General features: G+C 42.9%; 2 non-coding genes across 2 annotated transcripts; both read right to left on the reverse strand.

Annotated features, from left to right (window-relative positions):
* Window positions 1–75, reverse strand: Trnas-uga. Its single transcript has one exon. It is a non-coding gene; the product is annotated as a tRNA-Ser (tRNA).
* A 1,428-nt stretch (window positions 76–1,503) lies between these two features.
* Window positions 1,504–1,578, reverse strand: Trnas-cga. The gene has a single exon. It is a non-coding gene; the product is annotated as a tRNA-Ser (tRNA).
* Between the last annotated feature and the right edge of the window lie 20,026 nt (window positions 1,579–21,604).

The following is a 21,604-nucleotide window of genomic DNA, read 5'->3' on the forward strand; positions in this document are numbered from 1 at the left end:
GTGCCCGACCGAGACTCGAACTCGGGACCTTTGCCTTTCACGGGCAAGTGCTCTACCAACTGAGCTACCGAAGCACGACTCACGCCCGCTACTCACAGCTTTACTTCTGCCAGTACCTCGTCTCCTACCTTCCAAACTTAACAGAAGCTCTCCTGCGAACCTTGCAGAACTAGCACTCCTGAAAGAAAGGATATTGCCGAGACAAGGCTTAGCCACAGCCTGGGGGATGTTTCCAGAATGAGATTTTCACTCTGCAGCGGAGTGTGCGCTGATATGAAACTTCCTGGCGGATTAAAACTGTGTGCCCGACCGAGACTCGAAGTCGGGACCTTTGCCTTTCGCGGGCAAGAGCTCTACCAACTGAGCAACCGAAGCACGACTCACGCCCGGTACTCACAGCTTTACTTCTGCCAGTACCTCGTCTCCTACCTTCCAACTTAACAGAAGCTCTCCTGCGAACCTTGCAGAACTAGCACTCCTGAAAGAAAGGATATTGGGGAGACATGGCTTAGCCACAGCCTGGGGGATGTTTCCAGAATGAGATTTTCACTCTGCAGCGGAGTGTGCGCTGATATGAAACTTCCTGGCAGACTAAAACTGTGTGCCCGACCGAGTCTCGAACTCGGGACCTTTGCCTTTCGTGGGCAAGTGCTCTACCAACTGAGCTACCGAAGCACGACTCACGACCGGTACTCACAGCTTTACTTCTGCCAGTACCTCGTCTCCTACCTTCCAAACTTTACAGAAGTTCTCCTGCGAACCTTGCAGAACTAGCACTCCTGAAAGGAAGGATATTGCGGAGACATGGCTTAGCCACAGCCTTGGGGATGTTTCCAGAATGAGATTTTCACTCTGCAGCGGAGTGTGCGCTGATATGAAACTTCCTGGCAGATTAAAACTGTGTGCCCGACCGAGACTCGAACTCGGGACCTTCGCCTTTCGCGGGCAAGTGCTCTACCAACTGAGCTACCGAAGCACGACTCACGCCCGGTACTCACAGCTTTACTTCTGCCAGTACCTCGTCTCCTACCTTCCATGCTTTACTGAAGCTCTCCTGCGAATCTTGCAGAACTAGCACTCCTGAAAGAAAGGATATTGCGGAGACATGGCTTAGTCACAGCCCGGGGGATGTTTCCAGAATGAGATAGTCACTCTGCAGCGGAGTGTGCGCTAATATGAAACTTCCTGGCAGATTAAAACTGTGTGCGCGACCGAGACTCGAACTCGGGACCTTTGCCTTTCGCGGGCAAGTGCTCTACCAACTGAGCTACCGAAGCACAACTCACGCCCGGTACTCACAGCTTTACTTCTGCCAGTAGCTCGACTCCTACCTTTTAACTTTACAGTAGCTCTTCTGCGAAACTTGCAGAACTAGCACTCCTGAAAGAAAGGATATTGCGGAGACATGGCTTAGCCACAGCCTGGGGGATGTTTCCAGAAAGAGATTTTCACTCTGCAGCGGAGTGTGCGCTGATATGAAACTTCCTGGCAGATTAAAACTGTGTGCCCGACCGAGACTCGAACTCGGGACCTTTGCCTTTCGAGAGCAAATGCTCTACCAACTGAGCTACCGAAGCATGACTCACGCCCGCTACTGACAGCTTTACTTCTGCCAGTACCTCGTCTCCTAACTTCCAACTTACCGACGCTCTCCTGCGAACCTTGGAGAGCTAGCACTCCTGAAAGAAAGGATATTGCGGAGACATGGCTTAGCCACAGCCTGGAGGATGTTTCCAGAATGAGATTTTTACTCTGCAGGAGGTAGGCTAAGCCATGTCTCCGCAATATCCTATCTGTCAGGAGTGCTAGTTCTGCAAGGTTCTCAGGAGAGCTTCTGTAAAGTTTGGAAGGTAGGAGACGAGGTACTGGCAGAAGTAAAGCTGTGAGTAGCGGGCGTGAGTCGTGCTTCGGTAGCTCAGTTGGTAGTGCACTTGCCCGCGGAAGGCAAAGGTCCCGAGTTCGAGTCTCGGTCGGGCACACAGTTTTAATCTGCCAGGAAGTTTTATAATAAAGTAGCTCAAAGATGAAACTTCCTGGCAGATTAAAATTTTGTACACACCGAGACTTGAACTCGAGACCTTTGACTTTCACAAGCAAGTGCTCTACCATCTGAGCTACCCAAGCACAACTCACGCCGCCTTCTCACAGCTTCACTTCTGACAGTAACTCGTCTCCTACCTTCCAAACTTCAACCATCACAGGGCTTCTGTGAAGCTTGGAAGGTGGGGGACGATTTACTGGCAGAAGTGAAGCTGTGAGAACGAGGCGTCAGTCGTGCGTGGGTAGCTTAGAGCACTTGCTTGCAATAGGCAAAGGTACCAAGTTCGGGTCTCGGTCTGGCACACAGTTTTAATCTGCCACGAAGTTTCGTATCACCGCACACTCCACTGCAGAGTGAAAATCTCATTCTAGGTGAAAGATTTCTGAGAAGACCAAAGAAGAGATGGACACAATAAGAGGCAAAACTCTACTTGGAGTGAAGAAGGAGGATGAAAAGTTTTCTAAAATTTCCAGAAAGCCAAACAATATTTGTTTTTCATTTGCAATTATCAGAGATAATTCTTTCTGTATCTGTTAAAAATTGCCGTTTGGATGTTATTCTGTAGTTATTTTTCAACACTCTCAGTGACAGCCCAAACTACACGCCGTTCAACTATTGTCAACGCGAGTCAGAGACTTCCTTCTCAATGCCAGTACAAGTTTTATTTGTTCCATAGAAAAGCACGGGTAAAGTAGTTTGAATTAGGTTTAACATGCAAATACTCGCGTAAAGGGTACCAGAAGAATTTTGATACGAAGATCGCTGAGGTGCAACTATGTAGCAGAAAAGTGATGGAACACTCGTTTAATTTAGAATTTACCTGTCCACTTCAGTAGCTGTGTGCAAAGGGGAACCATCGCTCTTCTCGATGCCGTGAGTTGCCTGAGGACTCCGGCTGCTAGTTTGAAGGAGTACAGCAGGGAGGCAAGGTGAGAAGTCTGGAAGACGTCCGTGCCGGGGCGAGGTGAGATGCGGGCGACATCTTCCGGCGTTCGCTCAGCCGCGGGATTACGTGGAAATTGCTTCCAAAGTTATCTGTCCGCTCCATCAGATGAGCGATTCCATTCCGCGTTCCGTCATGCCTGATGCGTCTTGGGGGACTCAACACTGACGTGGAGTAGGACTTATTCACGTCGTGAGATGTAAATCCACAGCTGTTTACAAACACGTTTCAGTACTGCTGAACAGAAAGCCAACAAGCCGATTTGCTTGTCGAGTTGCGATGTTGTGAAACTCGTTTCGAACTTCCTGGAGCAGGTTATTCGAAATAACTGAAGCCCTCCTTACGGACTTTCTGTCGCATTGCCGTATTTATTGGCATACACTTGCTCAAGCAGTAAAAAATATTTTCCAAACAATAATGCTCATGATTGAACAGTCCACAGGCATACTGCAGGTTCATAGCGCTCATCGGTCGTATGTAGACACTATGAACCAGCAGAACACCCGAGGACTCATCGAAGAAGAAATAAGCCAGGAGAAAGTATTCAACAACAAAATTTCTCATAACAGTTGCTGTCGGTGAATCATCTTAACGCAGTAGTTTGACTGCTAGCTAAATCTACAATGTGTCTGCCACTACTTGAGATTTTACTAAAGCTTTGATGTGGTGGACATCTGCAACTGAGCAGCACATTTGTAAATTAAGAATCCGCTCGATTATAATGACAATTTATTAACTGATCCCACGACCGCCTTCAGAGCATTACAGCTGCGTTCTCAGGGGCTAACAACTGTAAAGACTAGAGGAGAACGCTAGCTATACAGTCAATGGAAGAGTTAAGCAAAAACGCAAGAATGCACAAAAAGTCGTCATTATCACTCAATTAAAAACAATCATGGAAGAACGGCTGTAGTTCTAATCAGTATGGGAAGACAAGCTCACGGCCTCCTCTGTGTAAGGCACTGAAAACTACAACGCTTTCAGTACCTGGATGTTGGATAGGAATTTTGCCCTTCTGGTCTCTGGCATCTGAAGGTGATTTTCAGTCCCTGATACACATTTTGTCTATCCGGTTTTTAGTACCTGCAGATGTAATGTTCTGAAGGCGGTCATGCATTTAGTAAATAAATTCTATGAAAATCTTACTTGCACGGAAAGTATGGAAAACTAGCCATCACTTCATTGTTAGTTGACTTAGACCATCCAAGTAGTGCATGAAAGTGAAATAACTATCTGATTTAAAAGTTACTATTCACAATGTGCTCTGTCGTTGAACCTTATTCTCGAGTTCTATCCTTAGGATCATTTTCACTTCTGCCGTAGCAGTCAGCGTATTTCGGCGAAAACGGTGTCAGTAGAGCAGACGAAAACTTGAAGTTACCGGATCAGGACACTATGTTAAGCCAGACACGGCCGAGGACTATAATTCTCCGACCACTGGATGTTGTGCTAAATAGGTATATTTTTTATTTATGCAGACGAAACACACTTTTTATTTATGCAGTTACGCGTACCGACTTCCACTATAGTGAATTGGTGTCATAATATCATGTGGCGTATGGTGTTTCGGGTCACTGAGGCGCATGCGTTGTACATTAATCTGTAGTACATGTGCCGGCCGGGGTGGCCGAGCGGTTCTAGGCGCTACAGTCGGGAACCGCAGAACCGCTACGGTCGCGGGTTCGAATCTTCCCTCGGGAATGGATGTGTGTGACGTCCTTAGGTTAGTTCGGTTTAGGTAGTTCTAAGTTCAAGGGGACTGATGACCTCTGAGGTTAAGTCCCATAGTGCTCAGAGCCATTTGAACCATTTTGTAGTCCATGATCTAAAGATAATTGCCCACATTGCGGATGAAAGGTGTTATTGCTGACTGCACAAAGAAAAAACATTATATTAATAAGGGCGGTCTCCTAAAAAGTAAATATTACATTTTTCACAAAAAAGAGGTCGGCAGTTGGACATTGTATTTGTGGTTTAAAGTCACTTTCAGAACTATGTCATCTCTTCCTTCACCCTTTCTTTAGGCTGCTCATAGTATGTCCGTGATCTATGTAATCGATGAGAATCACATCTTAATCCGCTGGAGGGTGATATGGCTTACTTGAAGAAAGTGTGTTAGCGCCATATCTCTTTCATATCTATGAAAATCGTCAACTCCTTCACGAAGGGACACGAAGCGTCATCTGTGCTGATGACTTTTCCATCGGTATCTTAGGCTTGAAAGACACTAACTGAGGGCAACTAAAATGCAAACATACGTTTAAACCAGCCCGTACCACTCCTGGAGCTAAAAATACTGAAATATCGAGAAACTCCCAACTACCTAGATGTTATACCGATCCGCATCATGTCTTCTAAGGGTCACATGCTGAACACCAAGTTGAAAAGGACTGATGATGAGCGAATACTGATGGGGAAAGTATTATGGAGCTTATCCACAGCCGGCCGTTGTGGCCGAGCGGTTCTAGGCGCTTCAGTTCGGAACCGCGCTGCTGCTATGGTCGCAGGTTAGAATTCAGCCTCGGACATGGATGTGTGTAATGTTCTTCGGTTAGTTAGGTTTAAGTAGTTCTATGTATAGGGGACTGATGACCTCGTATGTTAAGTCCCATAGTGCTTAGAGCCATTTGGACCGATTTGTTTATCTAGAAACTGGGATGTCTGTCACACAGACTGTATGTTAAGCGGGCCAAGTATCAAATTGATACCACCGTGCGATGGTAATGGACTTAGCTGCCATGATACATACAGGGTGTCTCAAAAAGTACTTCACAGATTTGAAAATTCATATAAATTCATAGTACCTACAGAGGTGTTTATAGTGTCAGTTTGTTGGGAAATAACATCAATATCTTCAACATTTCGCGGCCCTGTCACCAACTGTGTAAACATTAATTTTAATTTTAATAATTAACAGCCTCAGTTGCTGTTTTCCTAGCATTTACCTAGGATCCAGTCGGGATAACCCAAGCTTCTTCAGCATAACAGTAACAACCGTCTTTCCATAGTGGACATCGTCAAGCTAAAACTACAGATCCATAAATTATCGTCAGACTGTAAAAACGTATTTGGAACTGCCTCGGCCCCATTTCGCGACCGCGATGCGGCAGGCACGAGTGCTGTACTGGAACTGACCGTAGAGTCATGAGGCACGCCTAGGCGGACATAATACCTTGCGCCTGCGCATAAACTGTATGATAGTTACTTGTTGGGACAAGACGAACTTAAACTCCTGACCTTGAATTTACTAGTAAAGTGAAATAAAATGTATAGCTGAGGAAAAGGGCGTATATGTTAACCTGTACAGAACGTAATTAGATCGACTGTCTTAACATTTATAATGTGCCTTGCAGAGGACCCGCGTTAAATTGCCGGTAATGGGAGGAATATTGCTGAGACGTGGCACTTTGGAAAAGAAGGAAAGGTGTGGACGGGGCCTAATCAGTTACAGCTGGTTGGACAGAGAACACATACACTTTATTTTATGAAAACAAAGCTATCAACAATCATTTTTAAGATTTTACTACACTGGTGGCTGAAAGCCTTATTAGAAGAATTGCAAGTTATTGTCGGTTGAAGGCCACAAGCAATGTTACACACAATCAACGGCTGAAGGACTGATTAAGAAGGTTCAAAATTATACGTTAGCTGAAGGCCAGAAGCAATTTCGAAAATACACAACGGCTGAAGGCGTGAATTACCAGTAACGTGGACAATTACACGTAAAAAATACCCAAATCCGTTTTAACAATATTAATAACTGTATCAAGTTATAGTGATGGCTGAAGACCTTATCAAGACAGAATTGAAACTTTTTGAAGCTGCAGGCCAGCAACTATTTCAGAGTACACCACGGTGCAAGGCCCGAATTACAAGTGAGGAAGGCAGTTACACATTAACAAATACTAAGATATTTTCTTCTTAACAAGGTATATTAAGGGCTGAAGGCCTCATTAAGAGAATATTGAAAATTATTGGTCGGCTGAAGGCCACAAACAACGTTACGTACAATCAATATCTGAAGGCCCGATTAAGAAGGTTGAAAATTATTCGTGGGCTGAAGGCCACAAGCAATTTCAGAATACACAAGGGCTGAAGCCTGAATTACAACTAAGGAAGGCAGTTTCATGTTAAAATACTAAAACCTTTCTAAAACAATCTTAACGAAGCTACAGTGACGGCTGCAGGCCTTATGAAGAGAAAGTTGGAAATAATTTGTCGGCTGAAAGCCACAAGCAGTGTTACAAACAATTAACAGCTGAAGGCCGGAGTTACAAGTGGGGAAGGCTAAAACATGTTAAAACATTAGGGTAAATTTTAAACAATTATGACAACTTGTCCAAATAAGACGGAGTGATACACAGACAGTACTCTCTATATCCACCTGAGGAAGGTGACTGCAGCTGTGCAAGTGGTGAGGCAGGCAGCCAAGAGTTGTACTCACGTAACAGGATGGCAACTGACACTAGTGGTAGCTTGAGCGCCGACCGACCGACTAGCCAATCCGCCTAGCGACCGATCACTGGTACAACGATGGAATATTTTTAGGCAAGGGCGAAGAGACGGTCGGCACTACGTGTTCAGAAACATACCCAAGGCCGAAGAAAACACTAGAACCAAGGTAGACCTGCCGAAAACATATGCACAGTACAATTCAAGAAGCTGTCGAACTACACGCTGTGTCGGACAGCATCAACACGATGAGGAAAGGTACACTCTTTGACATAAAACTTGACCGGCGGCCGGCCGCTTCAGAGGCTAAGTCCGCGCCGATCGCGACATGGGACAAAAAAACTGGCCAACTCGCTAATTCTCTAAGTCCGGTTATCTGCACAATCTGGCAACACTGTAGACTGCGGCACTTCCTGGAGGAAAACTTGTCCCACGATAGAGAAACTATAGGCTGATTACGCCTGTGGTCTAGCGGTAGCGTGCGTTGTTTTTGTTCATAATGTCAGTGGATCGAGAGCAGCTGGCATAAAATATTTTTATAGCCTCTTCTGTCTGAATGCTGAAGACGTGAATGTAATGGTAGCGCAGATTCAATCTATTTCGCTTTGTGACACACCGATATCAAAATTTTATTCACCAACGATTTTGCGGCAGATTTCCTGCAGACTGTCCTCCTCTGGACGCCGTATGCGGCAAAGCTCCGGGATCCATTTGCTGGCTACTGGCAGCGGCCGTGGCGACAGCAGCGGCGCTGCACTCCCCCGTTCTTTATCGAAAGCGCCTGCTACCGCTCATCGCTTTTGATGATTTAAAACGCTTTATTATTAAATGTTGCTCCACAGAAGATTTCTACAATTTCCATTCACGCTCAAAAGCAACGGAGACAGACGCCCTGATTAGCAGGCGGGTATTATATTACATTAATCGGCAAGAGCTGAGTATGGCCCGAAATTAATTTTATAGACTGGGACGAAATGAAACCACCTCACTACATTCGATGAATTTATAAATGCTTCATACCTAGTTTCTTTTCCTTTCAAACTCAATTATTTGTGCAACTTTTGGTCAATGTTTGGATGTTTTCGTCAAGCCAGAGTGAGTGTCTGTGGTGTAAAGTGTATTACAGTTCATGTTTCATTCCTTATGGTAAGTCTATGCGATAAACTGTGTGAATACCTTGCAATGCATGCTCTGTAGCAGTGCAGGAACACTGCAAATTTGGAGTTCATGAAGTATTTATTGTTGATCGGAAGTGATAGTTAAGGTCATCAGATTTAAACCAGAAAAATTTGTCGTTTTGAAGGTTTCAGAGAACGGAAAGGAATTGCTAACGCCGGTGTTAGAAAACGTCTACAGTTAAATGCTATTGCAAAAATTTAGAGGAAGGGAACTATATTAATGAACATGTGCACTTCATAAACAACCTTCTGACATGTTAGACCTATACGACGAACAAAGCTCAAATTTATATCGTTGACAGTCGGTTTGAATCTTTTCAGGGTCTATTTTACAGTGAAGCACCTTGGAATTTGCAAAGCAGAAATCCATGATATTAACTTAATTTACTAAGTCGAAATCGGACGAAGATTGATGTTTAAAGGCATTCTTCAGATTTCGCATAAGAAATTTTTACTAGCAGTTTGCAACTCCATTAATTAAAATGGAAAATAAAAGGTTGTAGTCAGCGGCTTCTACCGTGAATCGAACTGCTATGTCTTATAGTACAAGCACTGCAACGCACAAGGGAACCTCTGAGCTAACGACACACTGGCTGCCAGAGGCGGAATATAGTCACTGCGATGTTGCCTGAGCCTCAAAACGCAACCTTAAACACACGAACAGAGGAGGTGGAGATTACTGTTTTAACGTCCCGTCGACAACGATGTCATTAGAGACGGAGCAAAAGCTCGGATTAGGGAAGGATGGGGAAGGAAATCGGCCGTGCCCTTCCTAAGGAACCATCCCGGCATTTGCCTGAAGCGATTTAGGGAAATCATTGAAAACCTAAATCAGGATGGCCGGTCGCGGGATTGCACCGTCGTCCTCCCGAATGCACACACAAACAGGTGTTACTTATGTGAAGAACGCCGTTCTTGGAGTCCAGAAATTAAATATACTTTCTAATTGTGTCATCTTGCAGTGGATTATATCGCACGAGTCTTCGATGTGGAAAACGAATGTCAAGTGAATTTAGCGAGGTAACGCCGACCTACACCCGGAAGTAAATGCACTATCAGAGTGTTGACAAATACTTGCTACGACGCTGCCATTTCTAGGCTCTCTGACGAGGCAGCTCTTCAGCGAAATGCTTGCCGTGATTCTCCGATACGGTTCTTCAGAGTGGAGACGCGCGCGCACGTTTGGTTTTTATGCGGCGTTCTCCCCTGATGGTTTCTGACGTCGCCTTGTGGGCTATGTATATATATGAGACATTTAATTATCATTAATCCAGAATCATACAAGTTTCAGCTTCCGGCGTGGAAGAAGGCTGTTGACGCCGACATTATATCATTTCATTTGACACGTAAGAAGAGGTAAAGCGGAAATTTACTTTCGTTAACACGAAAGATATGCCGCACATATTGATAACGAGGAAGTCTGCGTCTTCATACGTTTCCTCCTTGAAATCTGTATGCTCTATTATATACTAAGTAGCCCGATCATTGTTTCAGTAATGTTACCCTCTTGTTTGACCCCGTAACGATGAACAGATTCCAAATGCATGTCTCCCTTCCTGGGTTGTTTTTTGTGTTTTATTGCTTGGAATTCCTGAAGCAGACCACTGTGCCTTCCCCCCTCGTGGGTTAGGTCTCAAAACTAAACCGCTTTGTATCCAATGGCATAATTTATTCAGACAGCATCAGCATAAGACTATCAAACAAAGCCTTCCATTTACAGTTGCAGCACTCTAACCAGCACTGACCAAAGTGTAATCCACGGTCATGGTCCTAAATTACCAGCTGTCTGCTACTGTGGCAAAGTCCGTACTACACTTTCGATTCCGCAGCACCATTTTATCTGGTAACACTGTGTAGTTGCACAGTTGTGCTACCAGGTCTGTCCTCACACTGTCAACTTTATGTATCTCACTTCTCCTGTAGCGTAGATCACGCGGAGCCGAAGTAAATGAGTGTATTCTGCATGACGTAACATTCAGTATTCCCTTCTTTCATAGCCACTCTTCATGTGCATCGATACCAAATAGGAATGCGAAAACTCTTGCGAGTGAGAGAATGACAATAACAATCGTAACAAGAACAAGCAAATAATGAATGATGTTTATTCCAACGCAGAACGAGAATGGCTTTAAATATAAAAATCTGTATCTGTATCTATTTCCATATCTATTGATCTTTGAGTTGGCACAATGCAAATATATTTTTAGCATTTAGTTACTGAATTTAGTTCTGGATGTTTGCAGAGAAAAGGAAAAGTCGGTACTTCTCGCTAGTGTAATATAATGTGAACCAGCAACTACCCTTTCCTTAGAACACGACTCAAGCAGGTCCTCAAGTAGGTAGCAAGGCACTGCTGCATTCTGTTCGCTGACATTGCTCTGATGACGGTTAATGCAAATAGTTCCGATTATGAAATACAAAACGTATTGCAGGTTAGTTCCTAGGATAGTAACATTAAATTTGCGTTGTAGACGGCACATGAACGTGACGACTATCCATATTACTCATCAATATAAAAAGACAGTATTTTGGGAATTTAGCAGGATTACTCAAAATGAATTCTGAAATTGGGTGACTTGACTGCACAGGTGCTAAACGTCGTCAAGAGTATACGATGTCCTAATCGCATTAGGAATATGAAGATCGTCTTCGACAGCTCGCAACTTTCACATTGCTATCTCCACCCTACTCCAGACAGCCCTCTGTGGAGTTGCACTACGTTGCCGATGTTATGGAAGGCCTTCAAACCGAAACAGACCACATATTGAAAAATACAAGCGAATTCTCTTGCAGCGTAAGCTTTTTGTAACTAATCTAAAAATTATTGGAGAGGAACATTGTCCTATTCAAAAAAAGTAAAATGTTACACACTGTTGACGTCAAACGGACATTATCTATGTCCTGTCTTGTGTCCTATTCATCTATAATATCAAGTGTACTATGAAAATGATTATATATAATGGATGATAGGGTAATGCATTGATACCAGATGGTGGGGGCCGGCCGGTGTGGCCGTGCGGTTCTAGGCGCTTCAGTCTGGAACCGCGTGACCGCTACGGTCGCAGGTTCGAATCCTGCCTCGGGCATGGATGTGAGTGATGTCCTTAGGTTAGTTAGGTTTAAGTAGTTCTAAGTTCTAGGGGACTGATGACCTTAGAAGTTAAGTCCCATAGTGCTCAGAGCCATTTGAACCATTTGAACTATTTAACACAAAATGACATTAAAAATTAAAGTTATTCACGAGCAGCTAGTTGAGAATATGTATGAACATTAAATGACACGACGAACTGAAATAATATGACGAAGAGTTCAGCGCTCACTGGGAATAGAGCCCCACACATATCGTTGTTGACTACACACAAAGAGACGTCAGCTACCGAATTTTTCTCCACCAGCTGCTCAGAATAGTATCTTGAACTTACAGTCATCTCGCAAATAGTTCTGTGTCTCACTGGGAGTTAAAAGCGTCAGATATCGTTAGTGTTGACAACGAATGAAAATACATTAAAAATCAAAATTATTATCCACCAGCAGATAGGTGTTCTCCTGATAGAGCTTGATAATACATAATTAAATCTTTAGTGCCGGGCCAGGATTCGATCCCATTCACGCGTAATATGTGAAGGTGTTGAGGAATCTGCAGTTTTGAACAAACAACAAATTGTAGCCGAGCTGTATTGCCACGAAGGGAACAAATTCCGCGTTAAGGGCGGTCTGAGTTGCATTCCCAGTTTAGAACCAATTTTATCGACATACAGAAGCTCAAATAAAAGATGGAATAAGTGTCCTGTGACCATACATAGCGTTTGTGTCGTCACTTGAAATAAATAACTAGTATAAGAAAGGTTACTGGTGATAGAGTTTCTACATGTCGCCACTCCAGACTTTATTGTGGTTCAACCTACCGTCTACGTGGTAAAGAAGGAATATCATCTTTAATGTGAATTTTCAGACCACGCAGCCATTATATCTCCTTCACTTGGTGTAGCCAGGAGAGAATGGAATCTGTCTCTCCCTATCTAAAATCATTGACGGAAGTGGGAATCGAACCCAGACCATAGGTATAACAACCTACCATACGTCCAACAGACCACGAAATCCTCTTCTCTGCGAGTCATTTTTCTATCGTAACGCTGTTGCGCCACACTGGATGAGAATTCTGACACACAGGCTCCCTGTAGTAATTTGCAGCATGTTCAGTAAATTCATTTACTTGGTTGACCGAATCACCATGAACTAGCTGCCTCGGCTACCCAGTGCATACATTCGACTATTTTGTAATCACAGAAATAAAATCACGTAACTGCCACTTACACACAACTGCCAACAGTGTAGGATGCAGAAGTTTAAATAGGAAGTGTTCCTTTCCACTTGAGCTATTCTATTGCGCTATCTGTTACTAGAAAACGTCGTTCAGTCAAAAAGTAAAGCTGTAACTGTTTGTCTCTCAGAAGTCAAGACCTGGCCATATGCTGTGGAATCCAAAAGTTCTGGAGGAATAGTTGCCGAGCTCTGGAGCTTATGTAGCTACGTGTCAGCTTGTAGCATAGATTAGATGTCGCGAGTTCGAATACATTCAGTGCTACATTTTTTAAAACGCAATTCTGCTCTCTGCTGAAGGTATCAATCTAATGGAACTTTGAACATAATTCCCTTCACTTCTCAACCCAAAGTAGTCGCATGTGGAAAAAGGGCTCACTACTGTGACATTTTGTTCTATTCAGGTTTAATAGACAGCAGGCAGCAGATGCATCTCGAAGATGTGCAGGGAGAGCGCATCGTGCCGTAATATGTCAGAAAAGTATTTTCTACATTAGCCGTCGTGTGGTAGTGATATTTTATTCTTCTTCAAACTTTGTTTGACAGCTTTAACTCAGAACAAGTTTTCTACATGCATGTAATCAATAAACTGCATGTGCTTTGTCAGACTGTCATAGGTAACATCAGAGAATTCGCATATATCGTTGATGATTAATTTCTCTCTCATGTTTACTATTGTTTTAACAACACTAAAGGAAACCTTACGAAAATTGTGCACTGTATTATAAGAAATGAAATAAAACTAACCATGATAACCTTACGACGAAAGTATCTGTACACAAGCATGCCTCTATCGACACGAATTAGTAAAATACTACTCACTTAGATTTTGATTGGGTCTGTGTTTAATTGGTATGCTGTGTCATACTCAAGAGGTATGCAAATGTGGCAATTCATAAATATAGTTACGTATTCCTAGAAACCCAAAATTCGCTTGGCAGCAGCGGAAAGAGGCCTTACCTGTTGAGCAGCATTGTAAGTTTTTCAACATTGCACTATGAGCTGAAAGCATTTACTTGCGATTTCCTTATTGATGTTTGATCTGACTGCTTGTAGCTCTTTCACAGAAGGGATAAAAACGTTACAGTCAGTGAGACTGGAACTGCGAACCGTAACAGACGCTTTTTCACAGGTCCGCACGTTACCACAGAGCTGGCGAGGAGGTATGGGTCTGAGCTTCCTGTTACGAGGGCAATAGGAACTCGAATTCGTAAACCGTTATTTGAAGGTCGAGATTAGTTGCGGTTTCCACCTGCAACGACTTTCCTGGGCTGAAAACCGTAAATTTTCAATCTTTTGTTACCCTTCAAGCGATAATAACTCAGATTATTCAATGGATATGACAGGTAAAATCAAGTGAACTTTGAGGCTTAATTCCGTGCACACCAGGAAGTAACTCGTCGATCACAGAGTTGCCAAACATACGTTGCCTTGTTGCCAAATATCAGTTACAGTACCAGCAGGAAAAAGACGAACCGATGTGATCCTACAGCGGTCTGGAAAGTGACCTAGCTGGTGTCTCCAAGTCGCGGCTGCTACGGCCTGGAATACGTAATGCGTCTGATTCGCTTTCTGTAACTAGGTTCAGGGACTGGAGCGTAGTTACTAATAATACTCAGAACTGACTGCAAACTGAGCATCATAAATCAGTAACTCTCATTGTTGTTTTTATATTTCTTTCGTAAGTGTACTCAAAACTAAGAAAGTCATTCACAGGCGTTTTCGTGCCTCGCCGATAGTCGAGCACAACATACAACTAAAAATAAAAAAGAATGTGTGTGTGTGTGTGTGTGTGTGTGTGTGTGTGTGTGTGTGTGTTTGTGTGTGAGTGAGAGAGAGAGAGAGATAAATAAAAAGCAATGAGAGAGAGTGTAAAAAATTGTTGTAAAGAAATTGAATCATGGTATTTAAAGAAATCTTTCATTAAAATGACACGTTCCACATCATTACGAAATGTCGTATTCATGATCTATGGAACAAGAGTTAATGTAATCTAATCTAATCACATCATATTGATGATTAGCCATGAAGAGTCATGAATTACCGAAATTTTGGACCATACCAGTAACCAAATCTAAACTTGAAAATAAAAGACGACAATTTTTGTAATAAACCGTGACTCCTATCACGACCCTTTCGTCCCTGTTATCTAACCACGAAAGATGTCTGATATACCTCCATTCTGAAGTAACAAAGTGTGCATGCATTTAAAGATGAAGTGCATGATGTGAAGTTCTGTGACGGAGATACGAACCCAACACGTAATCCGATTGCTAACTAAGAAAAATCAAATGTTACGTATCGGTTTTTCTTACGAGCCGCTAGGTGTCTGAATCTAAAATAAGGATACAAACTTTTGTGCCTAAGCGACAATCGAACTGCACACCTACCGTGCATCCACGAATATAGGTTAAGTATCAGTTGCTTACTCATGAACAGTAAGATGTGTGCGTGTTTGACCAGAAATAACGACACCTGTTGCGATTGTTGGAAACACATGAACAGACATTGAAATTGAGCGTTAATTTTCACTAGCAGGTGGGTATGCACTTGATAAAGCTAGAAATGAAATTATGAATATTTTTGTACTGGATTAGGTTTCAGACCCACATACTTACCTTTGGAGGAGACCTAGAGAAGATTGCGGTCTTGGGAAAAGGAACGAAATGACTGAACTATACTGTTCCGAGAGATTCAGATCCTCGAAAGAGGAGATACGAGTTCGAATCACAGTCCAGCACCAAATTTTTAAACGTCTCTAGTTCAATCAAGTACAAGTAAAATAAGAGCCCTGTCCCTTTAAATGGCTATCGGTCCATCAAATAAAATAAAATTTTCTAATGTAAGTAAGCTTACTTTGGGTTGAGAAGTGAAGGGAATTATGTTCAAAGTTCCATTAGATTGATACCTTCAGCAGAGAGCAGAATTGCGTTTTAAAAAATGTAGCACTGAATGTATTCGAACTCGCGACATCTAATCTATGCTACAAGCTGACACGTAGCTACATAAGCTCCAGAGCTCGGCAACTATTCCTCCAGAACTTTTGGATTCCACAGCATATGGCCAGGTCTTGACTTCTGAGAGACAAACAGTTACAGCTTTACTTTTTGACTGAACGACGTTTTCTAGTAACAGATAGCGCAATAGAATAGCTCAAGTGGAAAGGAACACTTCCTATTTAAACTTCTGCATCCTACACTGTTGGCAGTTGTGTGTAAGTGGCAGTTAAGTGATTTTATTTCTGTGATTACAAAATAGTCGAATGTATGCACTGGGTAGCCGAGGCAGCTAGTTCATGGTGATTCGGTCAACCAAGTAAATGAATTTACTGAACATGCTGCAAATTACTACAGGGAGCCTGTGTGTCAGAATTCTCATCCAGTGTGGCGCAACTGCGTTACGATAGAAAAATGACTCGCAGAGAAGAGGATTTCGTGGTCTGTTGGACGTATGGTAGGTTGTTATACCTATGGTCTGGGTTCGATTCCCACTTCCGTCAATGATTTTAGATAGGGAGAGACAGATTCCATTCTCTCCTGGCTACACCAAGTGAAGGAGATATAATGGCTGCGTGGTCTGAAAATTCACATTAAAGATGATATTCCTTCTTTACCACGTAGACGGTAGGTTGAACCACAATAAAGTCTGGAGTGGCGACATGTAGAAACTCTATCACCAGTAACCTTTCTTATACTAGTTATTTATTTCAAGTGACGACACAAACGCTATGTATGGTCACAGGACACTTATTCCATCTTTTATTTGAGCTTCTGTATGTCGATAAAATTGGTTCTAAACTGGGAATGCAACTCAGACCGCCCTTAACGCGGAATTTGTTCCCTTCGTGGCAATACAGCTCGGCTACAATTTGTTGTTTGTTCAAAACTGCAGATTCCTCAACACCTTCACATATTACGCGTGAATGGGATCGAATCCTGGCCCGGCACTAAAGATTTAATTATGTATTATCAAGCTCTATCAGGAGAACACCTATCTGCTGGTGGATAATAATTTTGATTTTTAATGTATTTTCATTCGTTGTCAACACTAACGATATCTGACGCTTTTAACTCCCAGTGAGACACAGAACTATTTGCGAGATGACTGTAAGTTCAAGATACTATTCTGAGCAGCTGGTGGAGAAAAATTCGGTAGCTGACGTCTCTTTGTGTGTAGTCAACAACGATATGTGTGGGGCTCTATTCCCAGTGAGCGCTGAACTCTTCGTCATATTATTTCAGTTCGTCGTGTCATTTAATGTTCATACATATTCTCAACTAGCTGCTCGTGAATAACTTTAATTTTTAATGTCATTTTGTGTTAAATAGTTCAAATGGTTCAAATGGCTCTGAGCACTATGGGACTTAACTTCTAAGGTCATCAGTCCCCTAGAACTTAGAACTACTTAAACCTAACTAACCTAAGGACATCACTCACATCCATGCCCGAGGCAGGATTCGAACCTGCGACCGTAGCGGTCACGCGGTTCCAGACTGAAGCGCCTAGAACCGCACGGCCACACCGGCCGGCCCCCACCATCTGGTATCAATGCATTACCCTATCATCCATTATATATAATCATTTTCATAGTACACTTGATATTATAGATGAGTAGGACACAAGACAGGACATAGATAATGTCCGTTTGACGTCAACAGTGTGTAACATTTTACTTTTTTTGAATAGGACAATGTTCCTCTCCAATAATTTTTAGATTAGTTACAAAAAGCTTACGCTGCAAGAGAATTCGCTTGTATTTTTCAATATGTGGTCTGTTTCGGTTTGAAGGCCTTCCATAACATCGGCAACGTAGTGCAACTCCACCGAGGGCTGTCTGGAGTAGGGTGGAGATAGCAATGTGAAAGTTGCGAGCTGTCGAAGACGATCTTCATATTCCTAATGCGATTAGGACATCGTATACTCTTGACGACGTTTAGCACCTGTGCAGTCAAGTCACCCAATTTCAGAATTCATTTTGAGTAATCCTGCTAAATTCCCAAAATACTGTCTTTTTATATTGATGAGTAATATGGATAGTCGTCACGTTCATGTGCCGTCTACAACGCAAATTTAATGTTACTATCCTAGGAACTAACCTGCAATACGTTTTGTATTTCATAATCGGAACTATTTGCATTAACCGTCATCAGAGCAATGTCAGCGAACAGAATGCAGCAGTGCCTTGCTACCTACTTGAGGACCTGCTTGAGTCGTGTTCTAAGGAAAGGGTAGTTGCTGGTTCACATTATATTACACTAGCGAGAAGTACCGACTTTTCCTTTTCTCTGCAAACATCCAGAACTAAATTCAGTAACTAAATGCTAAAAATATATTTGCATTGTGCCAACTCAAAGATCAATAGATATGGAAATAGATACAGATACAGATTTTTATATTTAAAGCCATTCTCGTTCTGCGTTGGAATAAACATCATTCATTATTTGCTTGTTCTTGTTACGATTGTTATTGTCATTCTCTCACTCGCAAGAGTTTTCGCATTCCTATTTGGTATCGATGCACATGAAGAGTGGCTATGAAAGAAGGGAATACTGAATGTTACGTCATGCAGAATACACTCATTTACTTCGGCTCCTCGTGATCTACGCTACAGGAGAAGTGAGATACATAAAGTTGACAGTGTGAGGACAGACCTGGTAGCACAACTGTGCAACTACACAGTGTTACCAGATAAAATGGTGCTGCGGAATCGAAAGTGTAGTACGGACTTTGCCACAGTAGCAGACAGCTGGTAATTTAGGACCATGACCGTGGATTACACTTTGGTCAGTGCTGGTTAGAGTGCTGCAACTGTAAATGGAAGGCTTTGTTTGATAGTCTTATGCTGATGCTGTCTGAATAAATTATGCCATTGGATACAAAGCGGTTTAGTTTTGAGACCTAACCCACGAGGGGGGAAGGCACAGTGGTCTGCTTCAGGAATTCCAAGCAATAAAACACAAAAAACAACCCAGGAAGGGAGACATGCATTTGGAATCTGTTCATCGTTACGGGGTCAAACAAGAGGGTAACATTACTGAAACAATGATCGGGCTACTTAGTATATAATAGAGCATACAGATTTCAAGGAGGAAACGTATGAAGACGCAGACTTCCTCGTTATCAATATGTGTGGCATATCTTTCGTGTTAACGAAAGTAAATTTCCGCTTTACCTCTTCTTACGTGTCAAATGAAATGATATAATGTCGGCGTCAACAGCCTTCTTCCACGCCGGAAGCTGAAACTTGTATGATTCTGGATTAATGATAATTGAATGTCTCATATATATACATAGCCCACAAGGCGACGTCAGAAACCATCAGGGGAGAACGCCGCATAAAAACCAAACGTGCGCGCGCGTCTCCACTCTGAAGAACCGTATCGGAGAATCACGGCAAGCATTTCGCTGAAGAGCTGCCTCGTCAGAGAGCCTAGAAATGGCAGCGTCGTAGCAAGTATTTGTCAACACTCTGATAGTGCATTTACTTCCGGGTGTAGGTCGGCGTTACCTCGCTAAATTCACTTGACATTCGTTTTCCACATCGAAGACTCGTACGATATAATCCACTGCAAGATGACACAATTAGAAAGTATATTTAATTTCTGAACTCCAAGAACGGCGTTCTTCACATAAGTAACACCTGTTTGTGTGTGCATTCGGGAGGACGACGGTGCAATCCCGCGACCGGCCATCCTGATTTAGGTTTTCAATGATTTCCCTAAATCGCTTCAGGCAAATGCCGGGATGGTTCCTTAGGAAGGGCACGGCCGATTTCCTTCCCCATCCTTCCCTAATCCGAGCTTGTGCTCCGTCTCTAATGACATCGTTGTCGACGGGACGTTAAAACAGTAATCTCCACCTCCTCTGTTCGTGTGTTTAAGGTTGCGTTTTGAGGCTCAGGCAACATCGCAGTGACTATATTCCGCCTCTGGCAGCCAGTGTGTCGTTAGCTCAGAGGTTCCCTTGTGCGTTGCAGTGCTTGTACTATAAGACATAGCAGTTCGATTCACGGTAGAAGCCGCTGACTACAACCTTTTATTTTCCATTTTAATTAATGGAGTTGCAAACTGCTAGTAAAAATTTCTTATGCGAAATCTGAAGAATGCCTTTAAACATCAATCTTCGTCCGATTTCGACTTAGTAAATTAAGTTAATATCATGGATTTCAGCTTTGCAAATTCCAAGGTGCTTCACTGTAAAATAGACCCTGAAAAGATTCAAACCGACTGTCAACGATATAAATTTGAGCTTTGTTCGTCGTATAGGTCTAACATGTCAGAAGGTTGTTTATGAAGTGCACATGTTCATTAATATAGTTCCCTTCCTCTAAATTTTTGCAATAGCATTTAACTGTAGACGTTTTCTAACACCGGCGTTAGCAATTCCTTTCCGTTCTCTGAAACCTTCAAAACGACAAATTTTTCTGGTTTAAATCTGATGACCTTAACTATCACTTCCGATCAACAATAAATACTTCATGAACTCCAAATTTGCAGTGTTCCTGCACTGCTACAGAGCATGCATTGCAAGGTATTCACACAGTTTATCGCATAGACTTACCATAAGGAATGAAACATGAACTGTAATACACTTTACACCACAGACGCTCACTCTGGCTTGACGAAAACATCCAAACATTGACCAAAAGTTGCACAAATAATTGAGTTTGAAAGGAAAAGAAACGAGGTATGAAGCATTTATAAATTCATCGAATGTAGTGAGGTGGTTTCATTTCGTCCCAGTCTATAAAATTAATTTCGGGCCATACTCAGCTCTTGCCGATTAATGTAATATAATACCCGCCTACTAATCAGGGCGTCTGTCTCCGTTGCTTTTGAGCGTGAATGGAAATTGTAGAAATTTTCTGTGGAGCAACATTTAATAATAAAGCGTTTTAAATCATCAAAAGCGATGAGCGGTAGCAGGCGCTTTCGATAAAGAACGGGGGAGTGCAGCGCCGCTGCTGTCGCCACGGCCGCTGCCAGTAGCCAGCAAATGGATCCCGGAGCTTTGCCGCATACGGCGTCCAGAGGAGGACAGTCTGCAGGAAATCTGCCGCAAAATCGTTGGTGAATAAAATTTTGATATCGGTGTGTCACAAAGCGAAATAGATTGAATCTGCGCTACCATTACATTCACGTCTTCAGCATTCAGACAGAAGAGGCTATAAAAATATTTTATGCCAGCTGCTCTCGATCCACTGACATTATGAACAGAAACAACGCACGCTACCGCTAGACCACAGGCGTAATCAGCCTATAGTTTCTCTATCGTGGGACAAGTTTTCCTCCAGGAAGTGCCGCAGTCTACAGTGTTGCCAGATTGTGCAGATAACCGGACTTAGAGAATTAGCGAGTTGGCCAGTTTTTTTGTCCCATGTCGCGATCGGCGCGGACTTAGCCTCTGAAGCGGCCGGCCGCCGGTCAAGTTTTATGTCAAAGAGTGTACATCGCTGGAAAAGTACGCTAACCTCCAGGGGAGATAACTGGGGCGTTAGCGGCCACTAGCCAGAAACTACCGCTGATTGAACTTCACTAATAACAATAGTACTAAATCCAAACCAACATCAGGGAGTAGAAGGCAGCTAATAGCTTCCGCCAACGTGACAGACTCCACTTGCAGCAGTTGGTCTCACCGACCCTGGGAGCCACAAAACAACAGCGCGATCTC

Source organism: Schistocerca piceifrons, chromosome 7, assembly GCF_021461385.2.
Source record: "Schistocerca piceifrons isolate TAMUIC-IGC-003096 chromosome 7, iqSchPice1.1, whole genome shotgun sequence".
NCBI lineage: Eukaryota > Metazoa > Arthropoda > Insecta > Orthoptera > Acrididae > Schistocerca > Schistocerca piceifrons.